The 23052-nt window shown below is 38.2% G+C and overlaps 2 non-coding genes across 2 annotated transcripts; one reads left to right on the top strand and one right to left on the bottom strand.

Annotated features, from left to right (window-relative positions):
* Positions 1 to 687: 687 nt before the first annotated feature.
* Positions 688 to 853, top strand: LOC115068276. Its single transcript, XR_003847631.1, has one exon. It is a non-coding gene; the product is annotated as a U1 spliceosomal RNA (small nuclear RNA).
* A 21241-nt stretch (positions 854 to 22094) lies between these two features.
* LOC115068268 lies at positions 22095 to 22162 on the bottom strand. The gene has a single exon (XR_003847625.1). It is a non-coding gene; the product is annotated as a small nucleolar RNA SNORD31 (small nucleolar RNA).
* Between the last annotated feature and the right edge of the window lie 890 nt (positions 22163 to 23052).

Here is a 23052-nt window from a genome sequence, read left to right as displayed (position 1 = left end):
ATGTTCATTAGAGATATTGACCTATAGTTTTCTTTTATTGTTGTGCCTTTACCTGGTTTTGGTATTAGAGTAATACTGGCTTTGTAGAAGGAGTTTGTGAATTCTCCCTCTGTTTAAATCTTTTTGAATAACTTAAGCAATATTGGTTACTGTTCTTCTTTGAAGATGTAGTAAAATTTTGTTATGAATTCACTTGGAACTGTACTTTTTTATTCAGGAGGCTTTGTATTAGTGAATATACTCTTAACTGCTGAGCCATCTCTCCAGCCCAATTCTTCTTTATCACCTTCATAGTTTATGAAAAAAAGCATAGCATTTTTTTTTCTTTTTTTGGTCTTTTTGAGACAGGGTCTCCCTGTAGCTCCAGGTCCTGGCCTGGATTCACTATGGAGATCAGGCTGGCCTTGAACTAATAGAGATCTGCCTGCCTCTGCCTCCCAAGTGCTGGGACTAAAGGCATGTGCCACCACACCTGGTGGCATAGCATTTTGTAAAAGAGAATGAACACCAATAGTAACAGATACTGAGTTATCGCCACCTTTGATGAAAGTTTAACATCATATATTGATTAATTCAGAAAAATGAAGATTTTTGAGAGTTCCAATATGTCAAGTATTATGGAGCAACTTACATGTGCATTACTATTATTCATTATGTGTTTCCTATTATTTGAAAACATTAATATTAATACCTACCTGACAGGGTCTGAGATACCATGATCAGGAAGGTGGTTTTCCCAGGGCAAGGCTCATCAATGGCACTTATGATGCACTGACCTCTGAGATTTCCCCAAATATGGAAAACTCAACTGCGTACTTTGTGGTATTGGGAGAATGCATTCATGCTCTTCACTAACTAAAGACAGAAGAGTAAGAATAAAGAGAAACTTTAATATTAATGACTATATCAATGTTACTATTAATTACCATACACATTTGTAATAATGTTAATGGTTATTCTCTAATACCTTTTATAAGACTGAGTAGAAAATGCCTTTGAGTCACACACAGGAAGAATGGAAATGCAAGACATAAATTTCAAGGTAGTAGAGAAGAAAATGGTTATCAGTCTTTTAAAGTAGATGGACAAGCTTATGAGCACATTTGTCTCAACGGGTCATGAAATAGCAAGAGTGGTTCTGAAAGAAGTACTCTGGGAGAGCATGTCCTACCAGAACAAGATTTTAATGACAAATACAATTTGCTTTGGAATTGCCTTTTAGATTTTAATTTATTCTGCTTTTGTTTCATATATATCAACTGTTATATTTCCCCTGCTGCAAACTTTTCATTATCTATGAAAAAATATTTCCAACCAACTGTTCTACAGTTTCAGAATTTTTTGAAAGCATAACTCTCTGTGGTTAGCAAGGGATTAGAATGATTGCTTCAGGTGTGAAAGTAAGCATAATACACTCATTAATAACTACTTTAGGGAAAATTGGACAAGTAATTGAAAGCATTTTAATGTGCGTCAGGATAAGGTATTGACAATTTAAGGGAGTAGTTTCTCCATACCTAACCTCTTTCCACCCTAGTGGAACTGTCTTTGGAGAAAAAAGAAAAGAGAAAAAATAGGAGCTGACTTCTCCAGTGGAGGATTGTGATGAGGGCAAAACCACAGGAACTGCAGCCTGTGGATAGTTTTCTGAGTTCTTGTAACTGGGGTGATATCCTATTGAGGGAACCAGGGTCAGAGAGACATTTCTATAATCTCCAAAGGCTGCTCCCTCATCATTCCTCAAGGATGGGGATGGATAAACATGGGCTCAAAGGAGGCATAACAATATGACAACCACAGAGAACAAGAACCTGGGCCAAGGTCCTATCTGTACCTTGTCAGTAGAGGCATTCCTGTACTACTCTTTGAAGGAAGTAGGAGTGATAGAAGTACCAAGGACTGACACTGACCAGCTGCTTTCCTGCTTGCACAGGTGAAGACTCAAATCCAAAAGTAATTTGATATAGGAAAATAAATTGAGTCACATTAATACCTTGTATTAAGGAGCAATTTATTCCTGTTACATATTACTATCTGATTGTATATATATATGTACATATAGTCTATCATCTATCTATCTATCAATCATCTATCTATCTATCTATCTATCTATCTATCTATCTCTGTGTGTGTGTGTGTGTGTGTGTGTGTGTGTGTTTGATTTTACAGGAAAGTTAGTCTTTGCCTGAATCAGGTTTGAAAGACGGAAAGATGGTAGAAATATATCTGTGCAAAAAATGTAACTCATGGCAAAGATCAATGCAAACTTTGAAACTAGATGTTTTTTTGAAATTATTGACTTCTGTCTTTACAAATTCTGTTTTGGAGGCTGAATTTGGAGCTATCAGAACCCACATACAATTCTTTATTTTTTATTGTTATAAGGGTCTGTGTGAAAATACCAGTGGGAGAGAGTCTTTGTTAGCTGATTAAAATGTGTGGAGCCGCTGTGATGATTTCCTCTGTGTTTCCTTTGGCTGCAGATAATACCACAAAGCTTACTCAGTGACGCACATGGGCAGCTGATAACAGCTGACACACGTGAACTTAAGCCAAGTGTGTATTGTCAGAAAACAAACTAGAAACCCCACAAAACTCCCCACTGCATGACTTGAAAACACTCCTTCTCCAGTCTTTTAATGACACAGTCGATGATATTTTTAATTTTGCATGCTGGAAAACTTGTGAAGTCTGAAATGAGAATAAAGCCAAGTCCCTTTACTGACTATGAGCAAGATGTAACATGTAAGTATTAACACACTCTTCATTAGCAAAGCAACTGGGAATTACATGAAATTAGTATCATTCCTGTGGCTTCACAATTAGGTATTAGACAATCTTTATTACAATTTTCAATTGATACTTATTTAAAGTTAAAAACTGGTGGAATTAAAAAATAATCAAATACTACCCCAAGGCTTAAAAACAGCACTGCTCTGCCACACTTGTTATCACCACAGACTCCTACTCTAAAGGAAGCACTTTCAGTCATTTATGTCATATTTCTATTTAGTTTGATATTTTAAATTAGTCTGCTTATACCATGATTTCTTCATTTTTTCCCTACCCAGAAAATATCTAAAGGCTTCCTATAGAAGAGGTATAAATTTTGTTCTTTGCTACCCTGTGTTTCTGTATTGACATTTTTCTTTTTCCTTTCTCCCAATGTAGATTTTGGGTAAATTGTTTTGATACTTCTTCTTGATAAAATTCCATGTTTATTATGGTTATTCAAATGTAATCTACCACTGAGTCAGAGTGGATTAGGATCATATTTCTTTCTTGTATAAGTTTTCATTTCTCTATTGACAAAACTTGTTTTCTGTGTGTTCATTATTAATTTATTCCCCAACACCGCGCAGGACAGACTTAGGGTAACCTTTCATCTCAATATGTTGGCATGTGTGATGCACTGCTTGGGTTTCCTTTAAGGGAGCATGTTTCAGGAAACGCTGATTCTTGCCAGCTGCTGCTCCTACAAATGCTCTAGCCGCACTTTCCCTGGTTTTGCTCCCAGAAAATGCCTGTTTGTCAACTGCATTAGGATCCATTCTTGTCCCATAACCAATAAGCAGCCTTTGCTTTGAGACTCTCCATTGACCTGGCAAAACTTCCTCATAATCATGCTATGGTATGGACATTTCCTGCCTACTGCTTCCTTTCCTCTCTCTTTCCATGGGAGAGGGTTCTCATCTGCCTCGTAGTCTGAAATATCTCTGTTCTTAATCCCAGTCCAGTCTTTTTGTCCTTCACAGATACTTCCCTTAAACAAACTCATGTACAGTTAATCTCATTTTGGCACCTTTTTCTAAGAGGACAGAGATTGGCACAGGGATACTGAGAAGATCTGAAAAGACAGTCGCAGAGATAAGATTTGGGAACTTGCCCACATGATGAGAAAACTTACCCTGAGAGAGCTGTGAGTTCCTTGGAGCTAGGTTATATATACTTGGAGACTCCATCACTCAATATTTCACTTGCGGTGCTTTGGAAAAATGAGTATTATTGATTGCTAAAGTTCTTTTGATATCTTACCAAGGATAATGGAACATTGAGAGTAGTTAACAAATAATTAAGAGCTCAATATGAGATCCAGAGGAGCTTTTCTCTCTTATCATGGAGGACTATGCACAGCTGTGAAGCAGATACTGAATTTTGGAGCTGAAGTCACAAAGCCTTAGAGACATTAGGATGCTCAAAGGCAAATAAATCCTGGGACTCTGACATCCCTAACATGCGATGGAGGTAACTAGTAGGATGTCTTTGGGAAGGATTGGCACTGCAGATTCCCCACAGCCTGAAAACATACAGGGATGGTTACTTCCTCCACAACAGACTAGTGCTTCTTCCTGTAGAAAGATACTCTCTCTGACACTGTGAGTGTTCCCTCAGGAATGCCTCCAGCTCTTCTCTTGGTTGCCCAACTGATAACTAGTACTAAGAACCAATACAGCTTCACTGAGTATGTGCTGGGCCTGATAAGAATGAGCATGTAGTGATAGGGATCAGGGCAGTACACCTGTGATTGGATTTTGAGGAGACAGGATTGACAGGGCCCGGAAGTGAGACTGCATGAACAGAAATTTATTTTTGTGGACAATTTCTAAGGACAAAGGATTTAACACACTGGGAAGAATCCCAGACAGTGAACACACATGCTGTTTGTGAGAGTCTTTGAAACCCAGGGAAAGCAAAGATCTAAGTAAAGTGAAAAGGACAAGCAGAGAAGAAACACAAAAGCTAAAGACAGTCATCAGAGACTGAAGTGCGCTGCACATCCCTGAAGGAGTACACCATGAAAGAGGTACTGAACAACCAAGCAGACAAAATGTATTGGCTGTTTGCTGTTATCCAGTCTTCACGATCAGGAACTAATAGAATACTGACATGAAGCATGGCCATGGAGACAGGGATAGAGGATGTTTTTGGTTATAAACTTGAGTCTGACAACAGTGACACATCCACTTACCAAAACTAATACATTTACCGCTGCCTCGGAACATCCAACTTGTACATGGCCAAGAGCCATGCTGGAGCCCTGATACACATGATTACTCCAGGAGACCAAATAGTCACTTGGTGGCAAGTCAAACATATTGGGATTTTTCCCTGCTGGAAAGGCCAGTGGTTTCTTGACTCAGTGATAGATATCTCTTTTGCATAATTCTGTCTTTTCTGGCCACAGAGATTTACTCAATACTATTTTTCTAGGAGGTGACAAAATACCTGATGCATCATCAACTATTGACGAAACGCTATACAGCATGGTAGCAGAGACACAGAGCAGCAACAGAGGAGGTGGGGAAAAACTATGACCATGGCATTAAACAGTCCTATTGCTTTCTTTACCATCTAGAAACAGTTTTCAGACTGCTGGGAGAGCCTTCCAATGCACAGGGGAAAACAAGGTCAGATGCAATACTGCAAGGACAAAATGCCATCCCTCTATAATGTATACCCATTAAATCAGATACATGCATTAAGCCAGAAATCGTCATATGGCCTTGCCATCCCAATAGGAAGTCCACATGGATTTAGGTATCAAAGGGTGGAACCGGGTGTGCCCCTGATTCACTAAGGCAGCGGTGTGGGGATGGGGAAGGGCCTAGTATTTTCTATTTTGCCACTTTGGGTTCTTCAATGTTATCAGCCTGTACTAGTCTGATATGTGACATTTTCTGGGGAGAACTGTACAAATGTCTATTCACCTTAGAGAGGCTCCAGTGACAGACGAAAGTAGCAATGCTGCCCACTCTAGCTTGGTGAATCAATGAGTTTATGGGAAAAAAGCAAGGTAAGGGGTTGTTTACAGGAGCAAGGACAGTATGTGAGTAGCTGTACCACCCAAGAACAGTCTCTCTCTCTCGGCAATTGTTAACTGCTTACATATCCTCAAGGAGGGGCAGCCAAGGTGCACCCCTGCCTCCCCAAGGGAATGTTAGTAGGCCCAGTCTTGGGAGGGTCTCATTCAGGTGATCACAACTCTGATTTCAAGCCAGCAACAGCCATGTCATGCCTGGAGCACAGAGAACCACAACATCTGAACTAAACTACAGAGAAATTGAACTGATAAATTACTCATACCCACATGCCTCACACTTACACACATGAAACAGACTTGTTTCTTGGGTTACATATGTACATATACATATGCACATGTATATACATATATACAATAGCAATAGACTATATAGTTGTCTTATACACTACACATAACTATATACATATATTTTTAAATGTCTCATATTTACCTTGAGAATTAGATACTATTGCCTCTATTTAAAAAATATTACCTCTATTTAATGTGAAAAACATGCTATATCACTTACTCAGTTAATCTCTTTGCTCATTTAACATTCACTTAATGTGCTCCAGTTATATACCAGGCACTGTTCTTAGCTCAGTAAGAAAATGGGCAACTAATACAAACGAAGGACTCTCTAATATGTGAATCTTTAGTAGAGTATCTCACTTTGCCATAGGGCAAAAATGTTGGTCCTATGAGGCCTCTGCTGGGTTCTCCTGTTCTAATGAGACAGGGAACTACTAGTTTATATAAGATAGGCCAAAGTAACTTCATTATTTTATTACTTCAAGTGCATAATATTAAGTCTGGAAGTTTAATTGCATAGTTTCTCCAATGTAATTAAGAAGATGGATTATTATCTTGTTTTTTTAACATATTTTTCTTCCTATATATTCAAAGACAACATTTTGGAGGATTTTAAAACTGTTATGGGAAATTTACCTCTAATTTACCATATAGAGGGTCTCTCTTGGGTCCCTGATTATAGTGGCACTTACTTTGAAGAAATAATTTGGTAACATAATAATTTATATAAAGTTAAAAGAAAGCTTGTAGGTTTGAGGAGTAGTTGGAGTTATTTCTAACTCATCCCCTAAGATAAGCTATTTTGTTGATGGCGACATGTTTCTTTGTTAAAGACTTCAATAATTTATTGAAACACTCAATATTTACTTGTACATTCTACTAGGATCACAATATCAATTTCTTTGGTGTTTATATTTTTTCAGTTGTGTTTGGAGATGAATGAACATTATTGGACCCTTTGTGTATGCAAGGCTTTCCTAGAAAAAATAAAATCTTGTATCTTAAAACCATACTAAAAAACAGCAGCAATAAGGTCATAAGGGTAAGTGTTGTCTTGTCGTCGTTACAGTGATGGCCTCAGATGTGGTACTTTGCAGTGAAGAGACTGACGAAGCTGAGTGCCTCTCAAAGCAGTTTTAGTCTTTGCGCAAATAAAGTGATGGACCCAAGACTGAGTTAATCAGGAAGGGTTTGACAAGAAAGATAAGTGACACTGAGAAAATGCTGGTGACTTTATAACTCTCTTTGTGAACATGCAGGCACTTAAATCTCTGGAGTCTAAATTTGGATAATTCACAAGTGTGATACTGGCAGCTTTCTTAAGAGAGGCAGAAATTATGCAATGCTTTTAGAAAGCAATTTTAACAGGAGACTATTGGAAACTAGACAGGGAATAAGACTATTATGTTAGTGACTTCTATTTTGTTGTGGTAGAACCATTAATTGATTCTACTAGGAAGACAGAACAAAAGTGACTTTCTAGGGATCCCGTTCTCCTAGGAAGAGACAACGAGGGCAGGATTTCTCACTTTAAATCTCTTCGAATTAGCTGTTATTCCTTTCAGAAAGGATTTTCCCTAGTAAGTGTGTGAAATGTCATGTGATTAAAGAGAAAAACGAAACTATGAAATGTCTTCATTTGCTTAAATGACTAAAATTCGTCTAAACAGCCATGTAGTCTGCTTCACACTAGATTGTTTGCAGAGATGATTTACCTAGTATCACATGCTCTCTACTTCTCAATGTTTTTATTTCCCTGGTGTGATGGCTAATCTCCAGTGTCAAGTTGATTGGATCTGGGATTAACTGAAATGAGAGAGACCTTCTTGATTGGATCATCTGAACCTGGAAGACCAACCTTAAGTGTGGGTGTTACCTTCTAATGGCAGCCCGTATAAAAGACCATGGCAGAAGGGAGCGCTTGCATTTTGTCCCTTGCCTTCTCTCTCGCTGATGAGCTCAGCTCATCTTGCTGCTGTGATCAACTTCTTTGGATTCCAGCGTAGACTGAGGACTAGCAGATCTACAGGAATCTATTAGGCCTTCAGTACCAAATGGGAACTGCTAAGAGATCCAGCCTCGTGGACTGAGCAACTTCTAGATTCTCAGCCTCTCCAGTGTGCTGCAGCCATTGTTGGACTACTTGGACTCTATCCTATGAGCTAACCTAATAAATCCATTATATATAATATATATATTCACTTCATCAGTTCTGTTTCTTTAGAGAACCTTGACTAATTTATACACACCTAGCCTTTAATTATGGCTCCTGTTACTACTTCTATATTTCACTATTGCAATAAAATAAATTCAAGAAAGTTTTGGAACATATTAAAACATTTTAGAATAATTGTTTTTCTTCTGCTTCCATACAGGATAGAGTAACAGGGACTTCTCACTTGAAGTAAACAGAAAAACAGGACTATCTAGATAGCATATATTTTCTATCCAAATAGCTCAATGATCCAGACATTAGACAAAAGAAGATGGGTGATTGTGAAGCTCTGAAGAAAAGAAACAAAATGAATTCACAATTGTATCAGTTTTCTGCTCAGCAGATACACAGGTACACTCTGGAGGTGAGAATGAGGATGAGAAGATGCTCAGAAGATCAGAGCACCAAGGCTAGCCCTGTGTGAGAACTGCAGAAGAGACTAACCCTTGATTTAAGACATAGTTTGGATACAAATTTAGTTCACTACATTTTCTTCCTCTGTCACCAAGGAAACTGGTAGGATCTTGTTTGGATTGAGCTTTAGTTTTAGTTTGATTTATGTTGCTGTGATAAAATACCCTGACAAAAATCTACTTAGAGGAGAAAGAGAGAAATATAACAATTCAAGGTTGTTGTCCTATATTACAGGGGAGTGAAGGTGGCAGGAATTGAAGCAGCTCGTCAGATCACGTCCATAGTCAAGAGCAGAGAGAGAACATGCACACTTTATACCATGCATGATGTCATGCCAGAGATACCAACGAATGCTGTCTGAAACACCTCAGCTCAGATTTGAGGCCTCTGCAGAGTATGAATTGCTGCATTTTTATTGCACATACAGAGTTTTCTGCTCTTATGAAAACATGATGTATTAATTATGGAAAACAGAATTTTCATATTTTCTTCCCATCATTCCTTAGCATGTCAATATCAAACCAGTATATATTTGTACTGTATTGTGTTAGAATGTTGGACTTTAAAAATTGCTGTTTAAGTTGCTAACATGAATTTCGTAGAGAGTTATTAAGTGAATTTTGGTTTGTGATTAGAAAAGAATTTCTAATAATTTCTGAAATGGCCCCAAACAGCCTTCTGTCACTTTGTACCCCATCTTTATGTGAAGTAGCAATCTGGGAACTGACAACTATAAAATCAAAATATCATTCAACTCTGAAAAACATTGAAGATGCTCCACATCTTATAGTAGCAAATATTCAGCCATGATTTAATTATTTGTGTAAAACTAATAAAGCATACCTGTCACATCAGCACGCAAAATTTCTTTTGTCTTTAATAAATGATAAAATTGTATGTATACCAATAAATTATTTTAAAATAAATTTATGATTTATGATTAGTAAATATTTGATTTATATACATTTTAAATATATTTATATACCTGGGTCATATAAAAATTTCTTGGACAAAAGGGGTTGCAAGTGGAAAAAGACTAAGAAGTCCCACTTCAGAGTGAAAGTGCAGGTGTCTGATGCCTCAGTAAACATTTTGGATTCTAGGGCAGAAAAATTAGATACCTAGATTAAAGTGAAGAATGAGTTATTGAACCCTGTCTATCCTTAAACACGTGTTTAGCTTGCTTAGATTTTGCAGGCAACTTACTGCAGTGATAACCTAAAAAAAAAAAAGAAACCCCAAAAACAAAAAAACCTGACTACTTTGAACAAAGCCCAGACCAAGAAAAGGCTTTCCTGCTGGACCAAGCTAGAGGGCAAGCAACTTGACCAGCTGTCTCTTTTTGTCAAAAAATTCTATCTTGATGAGGTGTGCATGGAAGATCAGAATGCTGTGACAAGCTGTCCATAAAAACTACAGAAGGGGATGCTCTGCTAATTTGCGATACAGCTGGGATTCCGTCCATTTTTGGCTTGTCACTAAGGCAGCTGGTAAGAACTTGCCTGATTTGAGTCCTTGCACATTGTGTGTGTGAGGGAGTATCCCTGTGAAGGTTAGGTCTGACGTTCAACATCACACAATGTAGAATCATCTGGGAAGAGAGTCTCAATGAGGGATTATCTAGATATGTTGGCCTATGCACACATATCTGTGGGGGATTATCTTGACTGTTCATTGATGTAGGAAGACCGGGCCCACTATGGGCAGCACCATTCCATACTCAGAGATCCTGTACTGTGTAAGTATAGAGATCAAGCTGAGAACTAGCAAGCACTTGCACATTCATTTCTCTCTGCTTTTGATTGTGGTTGTGATGTGCCTAGCTGTTACAAGATCCTGCTGCCTTGACATTCCTACAGTAATGGACTGTAACCTGGAATTTGTGCTAAAATAAACTCTTCCTCCTTTAAATTGCCTTTTTGTAAGGGTTTTTTTTTTTTTAAATTACAGTAACAAAAACGAAATTAGAACAACTCCAAAGGGGAGCCTTTTACCAGTTGATGGGGAGGAGGAGATGGATAAATGCTGCATCTGCTTCTCATCTTTTGATAGACAATTCTGAGATGCTCTGAGAGCTTCCCATAATGCACAGGAAAAATAGTGGCCTTTGCCCTATAGTCACATACCATTATGAGTTCACCTGTAGTTGAACAGGTTGGGTTTAATGTTCACTGTAATGAGGCTAGATGAACCCCAGGGGGAACTGAGGAATGTTTTTGTAAGACAGTGTTAGAAAAGACAAATTTTAACTGGGTTGAGGATTTTGAGAAATGTTCAAGATAGCGAGGCTTCTCTTAGGATCATATTTGCTGTCAGAGAGTGAGAGTAATTATGATTGTGTGTTTTAAGTTTTTGGAGACTGGGAAGAATAAAGAAAATCTCAGTCTGGACTTGATAGAGCATCACATTACCCAAACTGGGGAGATGCTTAGTCATTTTTTCGATTTGGACAACGTGTCATTTTTCATCAGTTTCAGATGTGATTATGAAGTGATCTTTTTGTTCTAATCCATCACATCACAGCAAGGCCTTATCTGACACTGATGTTCTGGGAAGTTACTCACATCTCATAGAATATCAAGACCTGCCTGAGAATGCCAGGCCAGGTTTTTGAAAATCAAAGTGTAGATGATAGTTCTAGAAAATTCCTATTTATTAAAGGCTTTTTTTTTAAACTCTCAAGATCCACTGTTGTTTACAACAATGACCTCAGTAATACACCTGTGTGCTGGCTTTTTGTCCCTCACTCATGCTATTTGGGATGGAAGTCTAGCTCACTTCACTATATCTCAATCTGCATTTTCATCTTTCTTCATGCATGGAAACTAGCATCAGAACAATCTTTTATGGAACAAATAAATTTTCAAGTAATAATTTCTTATGAAAAATAGCTGTTCATCATGAATTCTGCTCTTTATGATCTGTTTGATCATAAAGTTAGGGAAGCCCTCTATTCCATAATTAAGCAAATGAGTTTTGGTGAAATAAGACTTCACATGTCCTGAAGACAGAAGTACCTTTCCTGAAAGATCATTCACGTCTCCATTATGCCTTCACTTTATTTATCCTTCGGTTCACCCCTACAGCCTCATGGACAGTTCTAATGACTAACTGGCTGGGAAGAGACAGTCCCTAGTCTGCTTTATAGATTGATCCCCATCACATGCTGGAACTGACCCAAAGAACCATGTAGAAATAGAGCTTCATTTAGGGTAGGCTGTGGAAAGAAAATGGAAAAGAGATTCCCAGGAAGTAAAATTTTGAGCAGAATAGCTTGTTGTAAAAATCATATACTGACCTAAATATACAAGAATAGAACAAGTGTGGTGGGATTCTTAGGCTAACTCCTAGAAGGAGCTTTCAGTGTGCTGAGGTTTAAATTTGAAATCTTTCTCATGGGTCCATAGTTTGAACACTCAGTCTCCATTCTGGGCATTATTCTGAAGTCTGCAGAGCCTTTAAAGAATGAGACATGGTTATAAAAAAATAAATCACTGTACCTAGTTCTAGCCCACTCCCTTTGCTTCCTGATCTGCTACCATCTAAGCAGGTGTCTTTGAACATTCCCACTGCCCCAGACTGAATTACTCCATTCTGCCATCCCCATCCTGATGGACTGCAACTCTCTGAAACTGTGAGCCAAAATAAATTTTCCTTTTCATTAAATTATTCTGTCAGGTGTTCTGTCACTACATTGCAAAAGTAAGTAGTATGCAATGGCAACTGTGCGAAGATCATGGGGTCATGCTGGCTAAGGTAGTGGCAGTATCCATCAGACTTGTTCTGGGAAATAGTATCAAGATACCCACCACACTCTACACCTTTCTAGATGCCATGAACATCCCCAAACCCCTTGTATGTAACTAGAGTCCTAGATAAAAAGGAGGTAGTTAAGCACAGAAAATCTGCTTTTCTGGAGAAAAAATGACAATAAACTAAGTTCAGTATGACTAAATCTGTTTCTAGACCAGAAAGTAGTGAGCCTGAAAGTAAGTTCAGAGATCAAAACAAAGAACCAAAGCAACAAGTAAACAAAACAAAACAAAACAGAAACAAAGAAAATTCCAGCTCTGAAATTTGCAGCCTGATAATTTCAATCTATGATTATTTAATACTACCAAAAGAAATCTCATTCTACAAATATTCACTTTCTATTACTCTAATGTATGTAAAACCACATTTACACTTTAGAGAGGATGCAGAGACTGGTACAGATATCCCAGTAGGAAGACAGAGAGGTCCCAGAGAAGGTACTGATTATCACTACTATGCTGAGCATGTATTCAGGGTTCAAAACTTTCCATGGTAGCATAGAATTCCTACATAATAGTTCATAAAATGAATAATCAAAGACAAAAAATGAGCCTCATATGATGACTTAGTCCTGTAATTTCAGCTACTCAGGAGGCTAGGATGGGAGGCTCACAAGTGACTCAAGGCTGGCCTGCATTGCAGAGTGAATTTAATACCAAACTGGGCAACTTAGTGCGTCTCTACTTCAAAACTTAAAAAAAAAAAAAAAAAAGATTTAGTTCAGTAGATAAAGAAGTTGCCTAGCATGGGGAAAGATTTAGATTCATTTCAAAGTGCTGGGGGGGGGGGAGAAAGGATTAAAATGGAGAAAAAAAAAAAAAAAAAGATTTAGTTCAGTAGATAAAGAAGTTGCCTAGCATGTGGGAAGATCTAGATTCATTTCCAAGTGCTGGGGGTGGGGGAGAAAGGATTAAAATGGAGAGACAAAATAAAGATTAGAAGACAAAACACTAGAAGAGGAGAAGAACAACAGGACTAACAGCATGCTCAGAGATGATCCAAATGACATCAGTATTAATCTTTCTGTTGGTAGTAACAGTTGCCTGGAAGCCCATAAATGAGAATTTGTTAAGTATATGTATACATATAATGACACACAGATTTAGCATGTTATTATAAGACTAAATGATTAGTTACAAGTTAGGAAAATACTGACCACAAGAAACTGGCGTGAGTATGTGGCTCTGTGCTGTAGCTTCATGTACCTTGGTGCGAGCAATTCCCACCCCATGAGGGAGCTATTTTCCTTATGTGGAGGACAGATGCTCTAAAAGAGCAAGTGACTTGCTTAAGGTCCACAGCAAGTTGTTGGGAGGGCCGCAGTCAGCCATAAATATCTCTGATTCCAGAGTCTGAGCTCATCATCACCACCACCTAGACTGCCTTTCCAGACTGAGCAAACTCTTCATCAATTGTTTTGTAAGGAACATCTGGTAGCTTACCAAAAAATCTAATGCATATTCTTGAGCTTGGAGGATATGACTGGACTGAGCAGAGGAAACATTACGGTGTAGATTCAGCATCAACAGAATATTTAAATATTATTATTATTATTTGTGTGTACATGTATGATGTATGTGTAGTGGGGAATATGTGCCATGGTGTCCATGTGGAGATCAGAAGGCAACTTTGTGGAGCTGGCTCTCCCTTTCTGTCATTGTGTCAGTTCCAGGGACCTAACTCAGGTTGTCAGGCAGCCCAGTAAGTGCTGTTACCCACTAAACCATTTCACTAGCCCTTTCAACAGGTTATTTCTGTTTTGATTTCTGGAAGTTATCAAGACATAGAACACTTTCAGTTACTGACATTTGTAGATTTTTGGACGACATCAATAATAAAATTAGAGATTCTGGTTCCTTGATGGGTCAAGGGTAGGTAACGGATACAGAATCTTGTCCTAACAAAGCTCCTTTCTTTCTTGGAGACTCTGTTACATCTACACAGTCTAAAATGCTGCTACAGTGATTCATAATAGCTGACAGACATGCTCCCTAGCCTGACAGGTTGTGGAGTGAGTAGATTTGTTTTGGAATTAAATAAGTATTATTTAAATTTGGAAATAGATACATCTGTAAAGGGCACAAGGGAAATAAAGTAAGTGCCTGCAATGTAAGAATGCTTTTTAAATTCCCTTTGAAAACCCATTTGCTTAGAAATCCACACTATCATCTGAAAATTCATTCATTTGACAGTCTTATGAATATTTTGCATGAACAGGAGCATCACTAACATTCCTAATGCAGCGCAGTCCTCCTGGCTTGGCTTGCAAGGAAACCTCAAAGCTGTATTTTAATGACAGGAGCCTACATATTTCTATTTTTCTCATAAGGAATAGATAAAAAGAAACAACAGGACAAGCAAACCTGTTCTTATATAAATACATCTAACATGGGAATTTTAAATCAATGACAAAGTTTTATTTTTATTTTTATTAATTTTTTTTTAGTCTTTTTGAAACAGCATCTCCCTGTAGCTCCAGCTGGCATGGAACTCACTATGTAGACCAGGCTGGCCTTGAACTCATAGAGATCTGCCTGCCTCTGCCTCCCAAGTGTTTTATTGATTTGTTTAAAAATTATTGAATTTTTGTAGAATGTATTTTGATGGTATTTAGCTCCCCTCTCTTATCCGTACCTTCCCTTATTACTCCCTGCCCAATTTAATGTACTCTGTTCTGTATATAATAAGACTTATAGAGTCTAATTTGTGTCCCCAAATGTCCTTCAGTGTAAGTCCATCCACTGGAGCCTAGTTAACCTACTACATCCTTAAAAGAGACCAACTTTTCCCCTCCCAGCAGCCATTAGTTGCCTATAGTTCTTCAGGTAGGGTTAGGGTTTCTTACAGATTTCCTCATGTTTATGCTGGTATTTTGTCTGGTTGAGGTCATATGGGACTTGTGCATGCTGTCACTAATGCTGTGAGTTCATATAGGTAACTGACCAGCTGTCTGAAAAACTATTTCCTTGTGGTCATCCATCCCCTCTGACTCTTACAATCTTTTTACCTCCTCCTCTGCAATTATCCCTGAGTCTTGGGAGGCAGAATAGGCGTCCTTGTTCAGGGATAAGCACTCTGCAGTCTCTTGTTCTCTGTGCATTGGCCAGCTATGAGTTTCTGTGTTAATTAGCATCTGCTGCATAGGGAGCTTCTCTAGTGAGAGTTGAGAGATGCATTAATCTATGGGTATGACAACAAGTCACTGTGGTCAGTTTAATACTATGACTATTTCACAGAAAACTAGTAATAGACTCTCCCCACTGCCCTGTGACCTGTCTAGCCTCAGGTTCCTAGGCCTGATATCAGTGTCAGGTATGGCTCCATCCCATGAAGTTGACCTTAAATCTAATTAGAAAGTGGTTGGTTACTCCCATAATATTCATGCCACTATTATACTGGTGGGCATATCTTGTAAAGCCAGTTGCAGTTCACAGGATTTACAGCTGGGTAAGGTTGATGAATATTTTTTTTCTTCTTGTAGAATTATGAAAGCTAAGTAGAGATGAAACTCTGAAGTCAGCACCAGCTTGATTTTTCCTGGCTTATTCTACAGCTCATGTGTATAGTATCTTCGGCAATAGGGTCTTGCCATAAAGTTTTGGGTGGACATCCAAAAGCAGGTGCAATGACCATTATTGTTTGAGGGTCTATGGGATCCCTAGTCAATGGTTAGCCTATGGTGTCTAGTAGGAACAGTGTTTTCCTCTTATAAAGTAACTCTCTTTAATCTCTGCTTACAATGTATATGTAGATACTTTAAGAAGCTTCTACAGTGGTGGGTTTCCATATCGCTTTTTCTAAAGACCTTTTGTGTTGGTTGTCCCTCCCCATACTCCCCTCAGCCCTGTCTTCCCATTTCCCACCCATTTAATCCTAACTACTTTATTATTCCCCTTTCCCCTTTTGCATCATTGCATTCTACTACCCCTCCCAGGAACACCCCCCATGACCATTTATTAGTTTCCTGACTTCTCTGGGTTTTCAAATTGAGACACGCATAGCTACAATTTCAAAGATAGCATCCAGCTATGAGAGAGTATGTGAGATCTGTTCCCAAATTTTAATTTTAAACTAATTATTTTGCCTTAGGTACAGCTTTAAATTTGCAAATTATTAAAAATACTTGGCATATTAGATTTGTTTTTTATATGTATGAGTGTTTTTCCTGTATGTATGTATGTATGTATGTATGTATGTATGTAGTATGTATGTATGCGTACCATGTGCATGCCTGATGTCCACAGAAGCCAGAGGATGGCATCTCATCACATGGAAGCGGAGTTCAGGCAGTTGTGAGCTGCCATATGTGTGCTAGGAGCCAAACCCAGGTCCTCTGCAAGAGTAACTGCTTAACTGCTGAGCCATCTCTCCAGCCCCAAAATATTAGATATATATATATATATATAGTAATAGTTAATTCCTGTGGCTATCAAGGATCATTCTTTTATTCAGTAAATATTTAATGAAAGCCTTCAAGTTCTCTTCCGAGGATACTGTTGGCAACAATACATACAAGATCTTTCCTGTAATTTTAAAGCAAGTGTTCTCGTGAAGAAAGACAGTGTTCAAACTTAAAAGCAAAATGCCAAATGATGTTGAAGAAAATAAAGCAGAGTCTTAGTATGGAAAGAAGCTTGATAGGTAAATGGCAAGCAGAGACCACACCTACAAAATCAGTGAAGGAACGTTCATGACAGAGAAAATGATAGAGGTGCCAGCCAAGACCAAGAATCAGGCTGTTCAAGGCAGGCAGAGCACAGCTTACAGACAAAATAAAGAGATGACCAGCATGCTCCATTGCATTGGTGAGGCTCCAATTCCAGCCTCACGTGACAAATGGGTGAACTGTACAGTGTCTGTGCAGAATGCACAGCTGTCATTGCTATTATGATCTGTCATCATTATGATGACAGAAACAACAGAATAGACATTCTTTTATAAAAAACAGGAGCCTGATCTGAATGACCTGGAAAAGCTTGGAAGTATAGCTGTGGTTAGTTTGACAGTTAACAGATTAATTATATTATCAGCTCAGAGTCGATAGTTGATCTTACACTAAAACCCCAAAGGGGAAAGGTGAGAAAAAGGCGACTTGAGACAGGCCAGCTTCTTGTCAGCACTTGTCCCTGAGAAAACACTCTGTGCCACTTGCATGTGATCGGGTTAAGTGCTGTTTGCTGTGAACTGGGCTGTTTGGAGGGCCTTTCTTCTGGGTGTTTATATCACAAGCACATTCCGGTGGCACCGGCTCAAGCTTGTTATTTCTACCTTGTAGCTCACATGGTTTTGCCATAGTCTTGATGTGCATAAATATGGTTGTTTTTGTAGTTTTCTTACAGGTTCTAGTTATAGATCATGCAAATGGTTAGAGATCAGTTTGTCTTTTCAGATATAGAGCAAAATCAAATTCTTAATCACTAGAGCTTAGCAAAGTTACCTTGCAAGTTCAATGTGCCTTTCCAGGAGTAAAAACAAAAGCAAAATGAAAGAAACAAATAACTTCCCCTCAAACCAACAAGAGCTTAATCAAAGCAATAAATTAAAAATAAAAAACAGAAATCATGAACACAGAACAAGACTTTTGGACCCAAGAGAAAACAGCACAGAGAGAATACTGGAACTGGGCTTGCTCCTCTTCTCTTTTTCAAGCATTTCTTAGTTACCTTTTTTCTGCCCAAGGATATTTGCAGTAGCTTTGATAAAAGAAAGGGCAATGTACTACAATATACAACTTTAATTCATAGTAAATGGTGGAAAGAGAAAGATAATTGAGACCATATAATGGCAAAGATAAAAGATCTGTCAATAAATTCATAGAAACACTGTATCTCTTAAGTTAATCAGAGAGGTTTCCAGTCTTGAAATCTCCTTTTAATATTCTGAGAGAAGGAAGACTTTGAGGCAGAGGGATTCCCTTCTAAGGGATTTCCAGTACTCTTTTGTTTGCTTTTAGCAAAAATCTGTCTTAAAAGCTGGGTGTGGGGGCACACGCCTTTAGTCCTAGCACTCAGGAGGCAGGAGGCAGGCGGATTTCTGTGAGTTCAAGGCCAGCCTGGTCTATAGAGCAAGTTTCAGGCCAGCTGGGGCTACAGGGAGACCCCTTCTCAAAAAGACCAAAAAAAAAAAAAAAAATCTGTCTTAAGAAAGAAAGTCAACCTGTTTTTCTTTCTTTAACATAAAAAGTTTTTTTAAAAGATTTATTTTTACTTTTCACTTACATACATGCATGTCTATATCAGTATATGCTGAGTGTGCTGGTGGATGAGTCTCCTGCAGTGAGTGTTTCAAACCGAACCTGGGTCCTTTGAAAGAGCAGCAAGCACTCTTAACCACTGAGCCATTTGTTCAGCCCTCCCTGGCCCCCAAATATTTACTTTAAAGACAAACTTTGAAGCAGTAAATTTTGTTGGTAAATTGTAGAATAGGAAGATATGTTGCTTACTTGTAATAACCTTCTCCCTGAGTTGTACAGTAAAGTGTTGGATCTGAGCTTCTGAAAACTCAGTGTGTATGTGAAGCATCTGGGATCTTTCTGGGATCTTACTACAATGCAGATTTTGATGTAGAAGTTCTGGAGTGAGGCCCAAGATTCTGCATTGATAACAAGTTCCCAGTAAATGCTGGTACTGTTATCTGTATATCACCATTGGAATGTTAAGGAGAGAGAGCTTTAAAATTCAGAGGCCAAAACCATAGAGATTTCAATTCATTGTATCTAATGTGGGGTCCAGGAATCTGCCTTTTATTAGATTCAGTCTGATTCAAGTGCAAGTATTCTGTAGATCAGAGTTTGGTCTATGAAGGCAATGTCAGTTCTGATTATGCACTGTAATCTCATTAAATCTTTGTAGGCACAATTCCCGGTCATCTGTACAGTCATCAAATCCTTCTAACATACTGAAACTATTCTAGGAACTTATGAAAAATCATCATTGTGGGCCAACAAAATGTCTCCATGTGTAAAGATACTTGATGTATAAATCTGACAATCTGAATTTGATCCCTGGAACTCATGTAAAGGCAGAAGGAGAGAACTGATGCTACAAAGTTGTCCTCTTTCCTCCACATATGTGTTGTGGCACATGCCATCTATCTCTCCCCCACACCCCACAATAATGAAAAAAGAACCACGGCTGCATGAAGTTTGTGAAAACGTGTGGGAATTATGAGTGTATACACAGTCCTAGCAGGGATTGATGCTTCCCAGATAACAATTATTAAAGTGCTGAAAACCCCTAAAATATTACAAAGCACTGACTGAGAAAAATCTAGTCTAGAGACTTTTTAAAAACAGAAGCATCATTTATAAAATACTTTGTAATGTAAACTGCTAAGCAGCTCTGTTATGTTTAGTATGTGATCATATATCTAATGTCAAATACCACTGATTCTGTGTTTCACCATTATGTAATGTGCCCCTAACAAAAGAGAAATGACTCTAATTAATCATTGCCATATGAATTGGTTATTTTTTTCATTGCTGTAACCAAAAACCTGAAAAGCAACTTAGGGTTGCATTTATTTTGACTCAAAATTTAAGAAGGATACAGTCTATCATGACAGGGAACACATGCCAACAGTCTATCATGACAGGGAACACATGCCAACAGTCTATCATGACAGGGAACACATGCCAGCAGGCGTATGAGGTGGATGGTTACGTTGCATCTGGAACCAGGAAGCAGAGAGCTGACAGGGTAGTACAAGGCAAACCTGAAGCCACACTCTCAACATCCCACCTCCTCCAGAGAGGCTCTATCTTTTAAAGGTTTCTCAACCTCCAAAATAGCACTAGCAGCTGGAGAACAAGTTTTCAAACACAAGAACTTATGTGCGATATTCATATTCAAACCACAAAAACGTGCCAATTATTATAAAATGAAATTTAATTTTAAGGATGCTTAAAAATTTTAAATCACATGCATTGAAGTCAATGAAATGTATTATTCAACTCTGGGAATTCTCTGTGACTAGAACTTTTTAGGGACACAGATTGTTCAGAAAGAATATAGATTGTTATATATCTCAGTTATTTTTCAGTGCAGTGTTATTAATATGAATGATGTATAGTCAAGGTAAAAACAGATCTCTAATTCTTTTATTATTAAAGATTTGTTTTTATTCTTATTTATGTATATGTGTCTGTGTGTATATGCCATTTGTGTGCAGGTGTTCACAGATGCCAAAAGAGGGAGTCAGATCCCCTGAAGCTACCTGATATAAGTGCTGGGACTCAAACTTGTGTCTTCTGGAAGAGTAACAAGTACTCTTAACTGCTGAGCCGCTTCTCCAGCTCTCAGAATTCTAACTCTGTGCAGGAAATAAAAAAGCAGAAACAGATGCCATCTCCCCAGGCTTGTTGTGTCTGCCTGCCTAGGATCATCACAGCTAAGCTTGTTGATTGTCAGGCTCTGCAAAGAGGGAGCAGGGAGTCACAGGGCCCTCTCAACCAACCAGTCAGCCCTAGTTGTATGAGGGGAGTCTCTCTCTCTCTCTCTCTCTCTCTCTCTCTCTCTCTCTCTCTCTCTCCCATTTTGTGGAGAAATCACTATCCATGCTTGGATGAAGACTTTCCAGTGTGGCACCCACACCTTCTGCAAGTAAACTCTTGTCCATTGCTCTGTAAGTATGCCCAATAAACTCACTGTTTTCCCAGACTGCAGTTTGGTGAAATCAGACCTCGGTTTGTTGTTGGGACCAAGGGAAGAAGGGGCAGACATTGTTTATGTCTCCCAGAAGGAATTTTAGCCACATATATACATAAATGGTTTTATATATCTATAAAAATCTAGGATCCATAAACAAGAGAAAATATGATATTTGTCATCTGAGTTTGGCTTATTTCACTTGATATTATAATATCTAGTTTTGTCTATTTTCCACCAAATGATATGATTTCATTCTTTATAGCTGAATAAAAGTCCGTTTTGTATCTATACACATTGTATTTTTCCACTCATTTACTGGTAGACATTTAGGTTGATTCCAGAATTTAGCTATGTGAACAGTGCTGCCATAGACATGAATGTACAGGCATCTCTGTGATGCTGCCTTAGAGTCCTTTGGGGTATATACCCAGAAAGGTATAAATGGGTTGAATAGTAGTTTTTGAGGAACTTTCATACTGATTTCCACAGTAGCCTAATTTACATTCCCACCAGCAGTGTATGAGACTTGCCTTTGCCCCTCATCCTTGCCACCAAGCGTTCCTTTGTTTTCTTTATGAAAGCCAATCTGACAGGGGTAAAATGGGATCCCAATGTAGTTTTAATTTGCACTTCTTTGATGGTTTAAAGATGTTGAACATTTTGTCATATATTTCTTGCCCATTTGTACTTCATTATTTTGAGAATGTCAGTTCAGTTCATGGGCCCATTTATTGATAGGGTTGTTTAGGGGTTTTTTGGTATTTTATATTTTTTCCTCTGTTAAATGCACAGCTAGCAGACTTCCTCCTGTCTTGTAGGCTGTCTCTTCTATTATCTCCTTCACTGTGCAGAAGCTTTCTTTTTTCTTTTTTCTTTATTTTTCATTTTTTCCCAAAACTCAGAAAATACTTTTCGTCACAGTTATCAGACTGGGGCATACAGAAGTTTTTCACTTAATGTGATCTCATTTGTCCATTCTTAATATTATTTCCTGGGCCATCAGAGTCATTCTGAGAAAGTTCTTGTCTCTGCATATATAATTTTTATTCTTTGAGAATTTCATACATGCATAGAATGAATTTTGATCATATTCACCTTCCCCAACTCCTCTTGGATCCCCCTGCTGTATCTTAAAGCATTTTCCAAGTTTTCTTCAAACAGTTTCAGAATTTCAGGTCTTTCGTTAAGTTCTTTGATCCACTTTGAATTGATTCTTTTATAAAGTAAGAGATAGGGATTGAGTTTTCCCACAACCATTTGTTGGAGAGGCTGTCTTTTTTCCAAAGTATTTTTTTTTTTGGTATCTTCATTTTAAAAAGACTGTCTAAGTTGGATGTGGAGGTACATGCCTTTATTCTAGCACTTGGGAAGCAGAAGCAGGTAGATCTTTGAGAGATTCAGGCCAGCCTGGTCTACACAGTGAGTTCCAGGCCAGTTGGGACTACAGGGAGACCCTGTCTCAAAAACCAAACAAACAAAAATAGTCAGCTGTCTGTAACCATGTGGGTCTAATTTTTGGGTCCTATATTTTGTTCCATTGATCTATGTGTCAGTTTTTATGCAGATGCCATACTGTTCTTATAATATGGCTTTGTAGTATAATCTGAAATCAAGTATTTTGAGGCCTCCAGTATCGCTCTTTTGCTCATGACTGCTTGGGCTATTTTGTACTTCCATATGAATTTTAGTAGCTTTCCTTCTATATCTGTGAAGGACGCTCTTGGGAATTTGATAAGGATTGCACTGAATTTGTAGTATGGTAACACAGTCATTTCACTATAATAATTCTGCACTTCATTGATCTGGTGTCTTCCTAAGTTTGTTTGCTTGTTTATTGCTTACAATGCTTT

The sequence above is a fragment of the Nannospalax galili genome, unplaced genomic scaffold (genome assembly GCF_000622305.1).
Source record: "Nannospalax galili isolate Female #2095 unplaced genomic scaffold, S.galili_v1.0 scaffold186, whole genome shotgun sequence".
NCBI classification, from domain to species: Eukaryota; Metazoa; Chordata; class Mammalia; order Rodentia; family Spalacidae; genus Nannospalax; species Nannospalax galili.
This window is presented reverse-complemented; position numbering and strand designations above follow the sequence as displayed.